Below are 15,285 nucleotides of genomic sequence, written 5' to 3' on the forward strand. Positions count from 1 at the left end.
AATGCAAAACCTGTCATCTATTGGACATGCAGTGTGTGTTATAGCTTCTGCTGTAGTAAATTTAATCTAGAAACAGGACACACAACTGAATACAGCTGTTGGACCTGAGCTAACAAAATAGCAGTGTATTTTTTGGAATTAAGTCTCTACAAGATGACTACACATTTTTCACTTTCTATAAAAGGACATTTCAGTTACAGCCGCTCTCAGACTAATGAGGAAGGTGCATAAAAACATCTCACTTCTCTCCACCTGGACTTAATGTACACCACATCTTTATGAACTGGCAAGAATGGATGGTGACCTTTGGAGGCGGCACTGTAAAGCACAAGAACATCCCTGAATATTAAATTAGAAGGCCAAACAAGTGTCTTTCAGCCAGACTTTTGCAGTTCTTTAAAATATATGAATAGGTATTAACAGAAAATAGAAAAATAACCAGGGGCAATATTGTAAAAACTTAATTATTAATAACAGCTGTTATTAATGGCATTATTACAGAAGCACTGACGCAGGAAAAGATATTGAAAGGAAGGAGCATAAAGGAGGGGGAGGGAGAAGTAGAGAGGGGGAGAGAAAGAAATGTGGAAATACTGGTATCATCTCATGGAGATGAAGAAAGAGAGAGACTGTCAGAACACAGACAAGAGGAGAGAATGAAAGAGAAAGAAAGATCAACAAAGAGAAGCAGTCATTCCTGTATTGTGTTGATGTGTAAGAATTAGTCGAATCGTGTAGTCTGACTTTGTCTCTTTTCCTTCCCTTTCTCTCCCTGCGTATCAGTCTCTCTCCCTCGTTCCCATAGTAATCATTCAAACCTGATTGCTCTGATCCCTCTATTCTATTTGTCATTAAATAGAAGGCACACACACACACACACACACACACACACACACACACACACACACACACACACACACACACACACACACACACACACACACACACACACACACACACACATTACCACGCATGGACACACATACACACCATGAGACAGAAACAAATGCCATTTAATCAAATCGTATAAATAAATAAAAGGTTTTTTATTTCCCATAAGTCCATCTGGTCGCCTGCTTCTCATCACACACACAGCCTTCATCTGCTGGTCAATGAAGCTCACAAACCCACACACACTCACACAAATACACGCACTCTAACTCAAAGGCACGGATGACCACACACATTGGCCGGTGAATCTAAATGTAGATGAGTTCAGTCTGCTAGAACGACTGGCGGCAAGAAGAAACCTTTATCAAGCAAAATCTATTTGTTTTCTGTTATTTCACTCACTGTGGCTGACCATCCAATCAATTGGTTGAACAAAATGTTATCGACATGTGTGTTTCGTTGCTTTAATTTCACAGCATTCTGCAATTTAGTTAAAATGTGACTAAAGTTCTGATCCAGTGCTTCACTACCACACTATTCTCCAGTTGCAGAGAATAAAAATGGAACTAAACTTAGGGCGCCACGTAAACACAAGCCAGAAAGAAACAGTACTTCATACATTTATTTGCTGATTCTTCTTTGATGGATTATACCTTTCATGCAAGTGGCCGTCTCTGTTCTTTCTTTCTTTCTCTCGTTTTTAATGCTGTTAGGAACAGAATGGGATAATTTGAAGTCTGATGCAACACAGAGCAGAGGGCGTAAAATATGTGTACACGTCGAAGTCACCTGTATTTTTATTACTTCTACTAGACTAAACCCATGTTGGTGGTTAACCAAAAGCAGACATTGCGTCTGTGCTGCTGTTTTTTTTCAGATCTGGCCTACAGTTAAAGTGTAGGTGACATGACTCAACTTCTCGGCCCGTTTTGACTGTATAGTTCCAGGTACTAAAGGAACTGAACCCAGGAACTAAAAGAAATTCCCTTCACGCAATTGTGATTGAACAGACACGACTTAACAACAACAGTCATCCCATTGTTCTTTGAATTTACTGTTGTGCGACTCTTAATAGATGTATTTAATAGATAAATAAAGAGAGATTCAGAGGTGGAAAAAGGAGACTATAAATTCCAGCACACCTGTCTCTAAAGTAGATGATCTGTTCAGCGTTTGATGGTTATTTATTTCTGCTACAGATGTAACTGCGATGAAACAATTAGCTAATTAAGTTTTGTTTTGTTCAAACAATCAATCAACCTCAACCTTAGATTTGTTTTGTTTTTTATAGTGAACAAGAGATATATTGGGCATATATACTTGTCAATACTCTCTTGTGGACAACCTATGTAATGGAGACAATATTTCAAAATGACCTCAAACCTAGTATTGCTATTTCTTGTGACATTTTTCTGATACCAATATATCTGCAATAGGCTAATATTGGCTGATATATCAGCCTAGGAGAGATTTTGATTGAGCTGATCTGAAAGAATAACTTATTTTATTTATACTTAATCTTCATTACTTTTGGCTGAAAATAATGGAACCACTGAAAAAGGCATGTCTTCATGAGTCTTCACAGTCTGTGACATTGTCAAACATTTACTACACACACAAGCCAATGTCAAAAAAAGGTATTGTGTTTGTACGACACTGTGGGTTTTTGGGATAATCCACAGCCTGAATATCACTGTGTTTGACATTCCAAAGGTTTGATTAATACTGAAGGGAGAAATGGGGAAATTCTGTCAATCATTGTCTCCCAAACACACATCTCCACACACACACACACTCACACACACACACACTTCTCCCTCCTACCCTCCACCCCTCCCCTCTCTCTCTCTCTGAATGAATGAATCGTTCCTTGTCTCTGAACTGATGGAGCGATAAAGTTGGTTTAAACAGCCGTAGACACACCGGCACACACTGCCGAGGCAGGAACATGTGTTTTACATCAAGAGCTCCCAGCCATACAAGAGCTAATGTTACCGTCTCTATGAGTGTGTGTGTGTGTGTGTGCGTGTGTGTGTGTGTCAGAACAGGAGTGCAACATGTCTTTGCAATCTCCTATCAGCTTTTAATCTCCCTTCAGCAGAGAAGGGGAAACACAGACAGAGAGAGAGGGGAAGAGAGAGAGAATAGGCACTCAGTGAGAGAAAGTGATAACCACTCAGTGAGCGGGGGGGGGGGGGGGGGTTACAAAATTATCCCCTATCTCTCCATCCTCCCATTATTCATTTTGTTTTGCAAGGCTCCTTTGCTTTTTCCTTGCCTCAGGGAGAGAAAGACGGAGCAGGCAGGAGTTGTCTACTTTGGTTTATGTGTGTGTGCATGTGAGATTTAATTTTTATTGTCTGAATACTGTGGGAGTTGACGATTTTCATTTTGGCTTCTTAGGTTACTTAAGAGGGCTGCGTTGCAGGCAGCAGTGTCAAAATTCATTCCTCACTTAGTGCTTGCTGGGGACTCAACAGCTATTATTTAGCTTGGAATGGTTGATGTGCTCAGTTTGTTTAGACCTTTCACAGGATTGTTGCTGTCCAATTTACATTGCTGCAGCCTCCATGACATTCATGTTTGTTTTATAGTTGTCTTGAAGAGTTGTCTGTCCAAGAACAATAGCATGTGGATGCTAAAAATGGTGGAAATCACGGATATGGATCAAGTCCAAAACCTTTCATCTAATCCTTTGGCAAATAACTGTCTGTATAATAATTTTAAATTTTTTGAGAGAACTAACTAAAAAACCCAGAGGTGGTGAAAGCGTAACATAAACCTCACACATTACAACAAGAGAGAATTTAAAAGAGATTAAGTACTGCCCAATAACAGTGAATGACTAAGAGTTTTTCTCTTGCATTCGGACTCAAAACTAGATCACTACTTATTGCTCAGACCAGAGAATGTGATTTGTACCTGATTATGAAGCAGGTACAGTATAGATTTCAACTTAGGTGTAGCAGGTGTAAAATGCTGCCAGGGCTTAATAATGTTTAAACAGGTTGGAAGTACTAAACAGGGGATTTGGGGAACTCAGTAACAGAGATGCACATTGTTCTCACTTAAGTCTCCAGTTATGGGGCAGTTAATATATTTCAGTAGATGACTAAAGCATACAGTCAAATTGTATGGTCTATTGTTTCAAACTATATTCAAAAGATGGTTTGCAACAGCTGAACTACAATATCTGTGAAGCTACTGCAGTAATTTGGAAAAGGTCTACTGCAAAAGAACAATCCAGATGATGTCAAGTAAGCTGTGAAACTGCATGACGCTCTCTCTTAAATACTTTTCTGAGACTCAGTGTAGACAAAGTGTAGACAGCTCTAATCGGCACCTGTCTGGGACTTTAATAGCTAAAAACAAACCATAGAAAACATACTCAATTACTTTTCAAATACTAGTAGGTATGTATGGAATGACTATCACGAACAGGAATCAAACTAAATGAAGCACTAATTTCTCCTAAGTCGTTTCAACTGACTAACTCAACTAATGTCTACCATATATTGGAGAATATTAAATCTGACAGGAGGACATTCAGTCAGTCACAAGTCATAGTTTTATGTCCTAGATATGCACACACTATATGAGGCAGTGCAGACTGGAAATGCTGCATTATAAATGATAAAAATAAATTACTGAGAAATTCAAAAACAGGGGAGAAGGAAGACATATAATTTACAGTATAAAGAAAACACAGTACACGGGACAGACAACAGAGCGCACACACACACTGCAGGCAGAGACGGGGAGAGAGATAGCGATCTCCAGCTCAAGCCTAGCTTGGCTGATAGCAGGCCAACATAGCAAAACACGGCAGACAGGATACATGCTGATGTTGCAACACATCCTGTGACCATCAATGTGTGATTTTGGGAAGAATTTGAATGGAGTCATAACCATTTCCACTCTCTCATGTTGTTTCCGCAGGTCACACTTCTCGACAGACACAGAATAGACGCTGGTGCCTAGTAAGTATTTGATTGGAGTGTAAACCGCTTTGACACATAAGACTACAGACTAATGGTACTATCAAAGGTGTTTTATTTTGTTTGAACAGCAAGATGGGATAAAAGGCTGGTAAGACAACTTTGACCAATTGATTCTACTAGACTTAGAAATGAGTCTAAACCTGAAATGGTTTTAAATATCATGTAGTGTAATTTCAGGAAAACTCCTCCACAAGATTCCAACATTATGCATCAACAGTATTCTGCTTTGGAGGCTTGTGATGCGAGTTACTGCTTGCTGTTGCTTACTGCAGAAACACTGATTTTGAACACTGGCCAAGTCTGTGTGTGTGTGTGTGTGTGTGTGTGTGTGTGTGTGTGTGTGTGTGTGCACACTTTCAGTCCTTATTAGGTTGTACTTGTGGTGATGCTTAACCCCACTCAGAGCTTGGCAGCTGCTTCCCTTTCTCTTACTGTCTGCCTTTATTTCTGTCTACTCGTTCTCCCCGTGTCTTCTCTCTCATCTTCCTGTCTTTGTCGTCTCTCCCTGCTCTTTCTGTCTCTCTGACTCTCCCTCTCTCTCTCTTCTTCCGACTACTGCTCACTCTCTCGGTGGTCTTGAGGTAATGTAACACTTGTTTCCTGGTTGATCTACAAATAGGGGGCTTTAAATAATGGTGATCTTTCACATATGTTCATCTGTTTGCAAGGTATATGTGTATATGTGTGTGTGTGTGTGTGTGTGTGTGTGTGTGTGTGTGTGTGTGTGTGTGTAGGGCATGCAGGCCATGAAACACAAGTGCAGACAATGATACAGGCTGTAAACAAGCGAACAGTTCAGCCAGATTGACTTAACTCCTTTATTTAAAAGGTAAAACTGAAAAAAAAGCGTACCTGTAGCTTTGTCTAAAGTTTGTCGGATCGTCTGACTGCTGTTAGACTTCTTTTTAACATCTCAGGAATTCACTTGGTGAGCTGGTACAGTTTTATTATTATTGATAGAAATGGTGACCAAACCTACAAAAATAAGATCCAAGTAGTAATAAACCGGAACTACCCTTTAAGATCAAGTAGTCTTTAAAGAGATGAAAGAAATTCAGATATTCCACTACCATTTTTCTGTCAGTATCCCATTTATTGTCAATATAGTTCACAGGCCTCTTGGTAGCATCACACATTTAAGCTGCGACTTTCAGGTCTGTGGCTTTGAGAGAGAGAGAGGGTTGTTCTTAATCAGTGAGCTGTGTTAGATCAAAGGAATAACATGGATCCACTTTCAGAGAGGATTTTCTCTCTAAAATGGGTTTGGTTATCGCAGTGACCTGAACCTAAAATGTAGGAATAAATGTAGGTCTGGAAGTGGATCCTATCAGACTTGGCTTAAATAACGGAAGAATATCCTGTTACAGTAGGAAAGATGGATCATGGTTCCAACATTCCTGAGAGGAGAGGAGATAACAGTGTTGTAATTGTGTTGATCTGGTGGAGTGGACAGTTGCTATGTTGTCCTCTAATGGGAAACAAACATAGGCCACAGATCCAGCCAGACTCGATACACACTGTGTGAGTGAATGTGTGTGTGCGCTTTGTGAGATCTCCTTTGATAAGTTACATCCAGTCGTTAGATGTATATGCAAAATCATAAAGACAACTTGAGAAAAAATGCTCAAGGACATGTGAGCACAGCAGTAGTTCAGAGTGACACGCGCACACACACACACACACACACACACACACACACACACAAACACACAAACACACAAACACACAAACACACAAACACACACACACACACACACACACACACACACACACACACACACACACACACACCACCCACAGGGGCATGCGTGCACACACCCATTGTTTGGCTGCACCTGGTCTATTAAGGAACAGGATAGATGGGACTAGGGGACCTGACTGTGTGAATGTTTGTGTCAGAGTGTGTGTGTGTGTGTGTGTGTGTGTGTGTGTGTGTGTGTGTGTGTGTGTCTGTCTGTACAACCTCAGAAGCCAAACATCTGCAGCAATGACGCACCTTCAAATAACAGCACATAAGTAACACACATCATGCAAACACAAATACACAAATTACGCAATTATTAACTGATGTTTAACAGCACAAAGTACTCTTATTCAATATAACCCTCCTCTCCATTCCTCTCGCAATCATCTGGTTCCTCTCTTCTCAAAAAGCATTTTAAAACATTGTTTAACTCCTTTACTGTATGTGTGAGACACATCACACACTTACAGGACAGATTTCCAAGTAAGAGACTATGAACATGCACCAATAAAACACAGGATTTTAACAAACTGAACAGCACAGTGTGATAATAGTGTTCCTTAACAGAAAATGGGAAAACGGTTGATCAATTAATTGCATAGTGTAATTTAGTTGGTTATATCTACTGTAAATGTCAGATGAACTTTAACCTCTCACAGCCCGAAATACAGGCCTATGTCAATACAAATATTTCAAAATGTACAGGTAAATATCACACTAGTGCAAAACTATTTTTTAACTGTCACATAATCAGAGCTCTTATGTCAAAAGGTGATTTTAGAACAAGAGCAAGTGTTTCATCCCAATCTCTTTGCGTATACTGTTGCAGAGTGGGCCGCTATACTGGCATTACAGGTCGATTGTTAGTTTATTTAGTTTATTTATCTATGAATCAGTGTACCTGTTGAGTGTTTTCTTACCTTTTTTGGTCACTGCATGACAATGACATCTCTCTTTGGTTTTCTTGATTTATGTGGTTTACTTTATCATGATTGCTTGTTCATTTACCACTGCATCATCACTGCACTGTCTTAAATCAGTAGCACCTTATAGTGATTAGACGGCTGTGGAATTTGATATGGAGTAAAATAAGGAGGCTCATACGGCTTTATGTCACGTATTTTCGTTCCATCAGTGTCACCAATACGTTCCTGCACATCGGTCAGTTTCCATAGAATTGTGAACACTTTGTTGTCAGTTTTTGTTTTTATAAATTCCAACTTTCACATTAAAACCTGCATCTTTCAAGAATTGTGTGCATGTTTAAAAGTAAAGCCCCAAATGTCTGTTCGTACTGATTCTCATGAGTCTCATCTGCAGTGGCATGGAGCCCAAAATGCAACTTGAGCAAAGTCAGTCTCTCTATGGCTCTCATCAAAACTTCTTTGCTGTAAAGACAGAACAAAATCAAGGCTCTCACAGCACAACCAGACTATAATGTCTTTAGCTTTGGCTCTGTCCACGGAGCTACACAGGACCAAAGGAACACAATGCGAGTTGATATATACTCTGGGAGCAAACAAGTGTTGAACAGTTGAAGCTGTGCTGAGTTGTGTCGGGTCCTGTTGTGTTGTGCAGCCAGATACACAGAAAGAGAGAGAACAAAAGAAAATGGTCTTAAGGGAAATTGGGTATACAAGATGCATCATGCCAGTGGAGCAGAATTCATAAACACACTCGCACCGAGACACACACACACACATGCACACACAAGTGGAGAATTCCTAATGAGTGAAGACCTCACAGGGGACACAGAGGGAGAGGCAGACAGAGAGAAAGGGAGGAGTTAAGGGAGAGACAGGCAGAGGAAGAGAGAGAAAACTGATATATCCTTCTTGAGCTTTCACCCCATATAAAGTATGCACGGCACTGTGAGTGTGTGTGAGCGTATTCTAAGTTTGAGGGTGGATGTGCGTTTCCACTGAGAGGAGTTAAAAGTGAAAATCTCCACTCTACATTCCCTTCACACATACATCCACAACGCACATACACACTGGGATGGCAGTCTGATGCACGCGCACGTGCCCAGAGCCATATTGCTACTTTGCCAAGAGGGCCTTAGGCCGCCAAGGTTGCCATGGCATTGCTTGCTCACAAACACACACACACACACACACTTTCTCACTCTCTCACACCAAAGCAAGGTGTGACTAGATGTCCTAAAGTGAAGTGGATTAAAGTGTCAAAATGACTGGTCGAGCCAGTGTGCGTGCGTGCATACACTGTATAGGTTTGAGAGTGTGTGTGTGTGTGTGTGTGTGTGTGTGTGTGTGTGTTGGGGTGATGTGAATGTGTATATGGATTCTTCGCCTTTAGATTCTTCACTAAACCTACTTTCCTGTTGCAGTGAAAGAGGTGTGCTGCTACGATGATTCCCAGCTTCAATTCTCAAACTTGGCCAGAATGCAAGACTCACTAAAGATATTAGATGCGTCACAAGGGAGGAGAGACGAACAACTAAAATGTGGGTGGGAATGCAGATTGGATTAACTGGGCTTCTTATCACTCATTGTTTTGCTGTTGTGGTTTGGCAGGTGATCTGCACTGCGCCTCCTCATTAGTGAAATAACTTTTTTTTTTTACTGGCATGCTGTGACACAATTCCCCCGCCAACCTTAATGCTCCAAGACACATCCTTTCACTGAAAAGCAAGTTCAAAAGCATTTCTCATCTGTGAACGAAGCCTAATGTACAGAAAAGGAAAGAAACTCTTTCAACTGATGTTAAACAGATGAACATTGTTCTTCATTAGGTTTTTCTGCTAACGAGGACATCTTTACATTGTATGGCCTGGATACACAGATTGATAAAAGCAGAAAAATGTCATTTGTAGTCATTTGTCAGTCAGTCATTTGCTGGAAGCAGTTTTACATTAACTATTAACCATCATTTTCTCCAGCCTCTTCTCTCTCGTTTGTCAAAGTGTATCTGTCACTATTACCAAGGCAAAAGGCCTGATTGTGTGAAAGAACCTCAGATTAAAAAAAGAGATGAGGGAGGGGAAGGAGAGACGAGCCAGGAGAAAGAGGAAAGGGGAAGGCAAGCAGGGTTTTCAAATTAACTATTGGTCAGGGGTCAGATGGACATTTAATCTAACCAATCAGCTTCCTAATTACACATGTGCTGCCAGAATGGTGTACCCAAAGCATTGATGTGTGTGTGTGTGTGTGTGTGTGTGTGGCTGGCTAGCGTTGCGTGTAGAGGTCTTGTTGTAGCAAAATGATCATCTGGCCTCAATATTGGTTTCGTGTGTGAACACACACGCATATGCACGTCTGCATGCATGCACATATGCATATGCGCGCACACAGATATAGCCTGTGGTGAATTGCTCCCACCTTACACAAAAAGAGAGAGAGAGAGACAGAGAGAGAGAGAGAGAGAGAGAGAGAGAGAGAGAGACCAACAAAGAGAGACAGACAGGGACTGCGGGACTGGATGTGCAAGCCAGACATGGAGAAATATAAAAAGAACACACATATGCACACACACGCACACATGCACACACTTCCAGTAGTGTGTGTGTAAGTTGATTGTAACAGTAATTGATGTAAACGTCTAAATTACAGCTAGGAGCTAAAATAACCACTGTGTTTTACCGTTGCCATGTCGACATGATGAAAAACACCTGGTTGGTTCACTGGCGGGGAGGGTGGAACATCTGTGTCATGGGTGCCCAGCTGAACCAATGAAAAGGCTGTGTGTGCAAGCGACATGTGTCTGAACCAATGAAATACTCACTGGAAAGAGAAGATATCTGAACAGACGACATGTTAGACTCACGTCAAACTAATTATATCATATTACTTGATATTATGAGGTATAAACTACTGCACCATCCAGAAAAAAAGTCAGTTAGTTCTGTTTTTTTGCGTGAATGCCTTTCAGATCAAGATTCCTGTATAATCATACTTAATCTAGAGGCTGGTGCAAAAACTATCTGAATACTTTTAATGGTTTTTCCTACTTTGTTGCCAGATTGTTGCGGGTTGTCATAAATAGGACAATTCACAGAGAGCCAGTTAAGTTTTGACAATCACAGGAAAGTCTTTTTTAATACTCTACTGGTCCCAGAAGGAGTAATTCCTCGTCTTGCTGCCTCCCCTCCAGGAAGGTCAGACTGCAGGGTCAGCTACCTAGCAGCAGCCCTGGAGCAAAGAGGAATTTAACGTCTTGCTCAAGGACACTTCAGTGGGGGAGATACGTCAGGCACAGAGGATCGAGCCTGAGCTTTCAGTTGAGGGACATCTGACTAATCACTAAACCACCCTGCTGCCAAAAAGTAACCCAAAGAAAAAACCACACTGCCAAATCCTGGGATTTTAAAGTCAATTTTGTGTACTTTTCTATGTCTGATGACTGACTTTACACTTTTGGAAGTGGTGTGATACTGTAAAAAGTCAGATTTCCCAAGCAGGTTGAGAAGGAGCATTTGACTTTTAATGCTTTTTCTATCCCGAGTCGGAAACCAGTCAATCAGAAAATTCAAAGCACACTTGAAAGAGGATTAACATCCAAACATGAGCCAAGATATAGTCAAGCAAATAAGCTAATTCTTGATTAGCGTAAGCCAAAAATGCCAAGCTGTCACCTTCCCACTACACATGTTGTCAGCTGTAATATGTGCGTGTACGCGTGGCATGTGTGGAACAGCCAAAATGGGTCTAAATGTGGTTGGAATGGTGTAATTTGTTTTTCAAGCCAAATGTAATATTCCTAGCAGACAATGAGGCTGCTGTGGACTGTCACACAGCGTAAAGCCACACATGGGTCATAACCGTGACACACACACACACACACACACACACACACACACACACACACACACTCCTATCAAGCAGATACACACATAACACACACGCTCGTGCACAGGCTCATCCACCAGTATTTCCACAGACACACACACAAACATATTCAGGTCAAAATTACAGCAAACAGGTTGTCTGATTATGTTTCTGTTACACTAAACACAGCCTGGATTTTATACACTAGGCACATTACCACACACACACACTTTTTTTTTCTTTCCAGCATGGCTGTGTTTATTTGAGTCTGTGTCCTGATGGGAAATGTGACTGCTACACAAACAAACTGAACGGCTCAGAACAGACAACTGTGAGTGTGTGTGTGTGAACAGGGAGAGGGAGGGATGTCTTCCCTTTTTCCGACACACACACACACACACACACACACACACACACACACACACACACTGCACTCAGCAACTAGAAAGAATAAAGGCAGCGCTTTTCACGTTTTCCATAAGGGACTGTATATAAGATGCTAACAGTCTTTAGCAGAGCATCCTCATCTTTTAGGATGTCTGCAGAAAAGGCTCCTTTGAGCTCAGACAGCTCAATACCATACTGCTCGTATTGATGTTTAATGGCTGCTGGAGCAGTCAATAGTAAGCTGTTCGTAGCTGGAATTGAAGGAGTCAGTGCACAGTGTACAGCTTACTGGCACATCAGTGGGTTGCCTGCATTGTCACCCTAAGCCAAATCTTCCACATCAGCAAATAAAGAAATGAAGAAACCAAGGTCAAAAGGACTAGATTGCACTCAGTGTGTACTGCCAGCATGGTGAAATTATCCAAAAAGCTTAATATCAACACATAACATGACTAACATTGTCAGCATCCCTTCATTTTGTTGCCGAGACATGTGTTGTGTCAGTGGAACTCGTCACTCTCTGACACCTTTACATTCTTTCAAACATATTTTTGCAGTTTATTGTTACTTTCTCAGTTCTTTCTTGCCACCGGAGCAACAATTTTATTTCTAGAGTACTCGTCTCAAGAGATATTACATCAAGAAGTAACAAAGGACTAAAAAAGACACAAATTATACATTAATGACAATTTGAAGTGGTTTGTTTATTGAGTTTATAGTGGGAGTGCAAAGGGCCAGGAAATAGAAAGACAACATTCAGATAACAAAGCAGATTTGTTTAGGAACAGAATTTAAAATTAAGTCACTAACGTTGTTTTCTGTCTTTAAAAAAGCATTAAGCACACAAACACAGTGACACAAACAGTGACACACACACACACACACACACACACACACACACACACACACACACACACACACACACACACACACACACACACACACACACACACACACACACACACACACACACACACACACTGACTTGAGCATAAGCTCCATAATTTCCTGTAGCGGATATAAAGTCATGTTAAATTATCAGCACGGAAAATAAGTTCAATTCATGCTTTAATTTCCTTACAAAACACACACAAACACTCACACACACACGCAGACAGAATGCAAAAGCAGACACGTCGCACATTATTGAGTACACAAGCAGTGGAGCACACACACAGCCACACAGATGCACATGTACACTGGCGCGCATGAATTTACGCAAGGAAAGAGGGAAGAAGGGAAATAGAACGCAAAGTAATGAGAACTTTATGGAAATACAGCTGTGTGTGTGTGTCTGCGTGTGTTGTGTGTGTCTTTTAAACATAATTAGCTCCGTCGGGCAGAAATGTAAACGAGAGAAACTTTAATGAAACTCTTCTCTGATCTGCTGAAAGCACACATTCCCCGTTTATCTCTCTCAGCTCGTCTCTCTATTTTCTCTGTCTGTCTCTCGACTCAAATGGAATTGAATGTCACGCATGGGACTTTTAAAACCCTGAAGGTTCACATTTCAGTATTGCATTATGACCACATAAGATGAACACAATTATATTGTGTTTGTAAGGTCACATCCACAATTTCTTCCTCTCCCTGCTTGCGTCCATTTATCTACTCTTCTCTGCTGTCCTTGAGGTGGAGTTCCCTTTGAAAACACAGTCTGGAATTTATTAGATGATCTAAACTTTGGGTCGATTCACATATGTTTGGGTATATTCACATGTGTGCACATATGTTTGGCTCAGAGGCGGACCTTTCTCAGCCCTACTTAACTCGAAAAACCACCATTACTCAAAGTCTGTCTCATTCCATTTATAAACTAAAACGTCAACCAAGCTTTTACTTTAATTCAATCTCTAAACCTCATAAGCGCTCTATCCTTGCCTCATGCAGTCAAGTCAAAAAGTCAGAAAATAAAATTTCAGACTGAGAAAATGTCTTCAATGTGATAAATCACTACGAAAACAAAGCCAATAGCAGGGCAATGTCTCAACACTGTGTAGCAATTACAGATCAGGCCTTTCAAAAGAAAATATTCTCTCTTCTCTACAACACAAAAATCCTCCTATACCAGAATACTAACAACTGTGCGCGCATGTGTGTGTGTGTGCGTTTGTGTGCACGACTGAAAGCTTTTGTATGTGTGAGGTGTGTATCGATCCCTGTGTATCAGGTGAGTTGTCCTTTGAGGAAAAGAAGGGAAATTAAAGAAAAAGAATGAAAAGAAAAGGGGAGCAACGGATCGATGCAGGGAGAGGATGAGGGAAACACACAAACACACATGTGTTAAGATGAAATATGACTCTGGCCATTTGTTTCTGCTTTTGTCTCTTTTTAATCCTTCGCTTCCTCCCTAACCCACTCCCTGCATCCTTCCATCATTGCTCTTCCTCCTCCTCCTCTATCCTCTCCCCCACCACATCTCATTTGCCATTTACAAAGAGTCAATTTGTATTTTGGGCAGATTCACCTTTTATAATTCAGACTCTGCCCTGTTGCATTGAAGGCCGCATTTAAATTGAACTAAACGTCTCAGTGTGTGCGTGTCCTCAAGTGTCAATCTTTGTGTGTGCGTACATGTGCGCGTGTGTGTTTGCACAAAGCTATTTCAGATGATCCTTTGCATTAGTAACCCTCCCTTACCCTGCCCGGGATGAGTCAACCTCCGCCTGTGTGCGTATGTGTGTGGTATATTAGTGTTTGTTAGACGTGTCAGTGCATGCCATGGAAACTGAGAATAAATATTGTGTAGTGAAAGCAGGGAGAGGGAGAAAGATAGTAGCAAAGGCCATATCTTATGAAGCTATTAAAGTAATAAGTCATGTTCAGTTTCTCCTCTAATAAATTGTTAAATTGTCTCTTCCCTCCCTCGCTTCCTCTTTCTTCTTCTCACCTCCCAACACTCACTAACTTTCGAAAGTTTTTCTCTCTTACTGAGCACATTAACTCCCCAAAGCCCTGATATACTCCAAAAATGATACGATAGCATTTGTAGTAGGATGTAGTTTTATACATTGGGATGTGGTTTATACTGCAATGGGTGTCTATGTCGGCAGATGTCTTCACACGTGCAGAACGCATATGATGCTGTCAGTGTGGAATAAGATGTTTTTTTCTACATTTAATGCTACTTAAAGGAATAGTTCAGCAGTTTGGGAAATATGTTCCTTTGCTTTCTTTCCAGGCGTTACATGAGAAGATCCATGTCAATATCGTGTCACAAAGACAGGAAGCAGCAGAAAACGCCTCTAAAGCTCACTAATTCACATGGTGTAACTCGGTATAACGTCCGTACACAAACAGAAATGTAAAAGTTACAGTTTGGAATTTTAAATGTCGTTAAATTATTTTTTATTTAAGGGGAACAAAGGGGAAAAACGTATGTTACGGGGTTAACTTGTGTTGCTACGCACTTCTACCGCCATCTGACTCTCCCTATCTTGCTCTCTTCATCTCAGTTTTCCTCCCTTTCTCTCTCACG

At 40.9% G+C, this 15,285-nt stretch overlaps 1 protein-coding gene across 1 annotated transcript in view; it reads right to left on the reverse strand.

Moving 5' to 3' along the window:
- Positions 1-15,285, reverse strand: part of trps1 (trichorhinophalangeal syndrome I) — a 55,906-nt gene that overhangs the window by 25,132 nt on the left and 15,489 nt on the right. The gene's annotated exons all lie outside the window — the stretch shown is intronic.

The sequence above is a fragment of the Enoplosus armatus genome, chromosome 16, assembly GCF_043641665.1.
Source record: "Enoplosus armatus isolate fEnoArm2 chromosome 16, fEnoArm2.hap1, whole genome shotgun sequence".
Classification (NCBI taxonomy): domain Eukaryota; kingdom Metazoa; phylum Chordata; class Actinopteri; order Centrarchiformes; family Enoplosidae; genus Enoplosus; species Enoplosus armatus.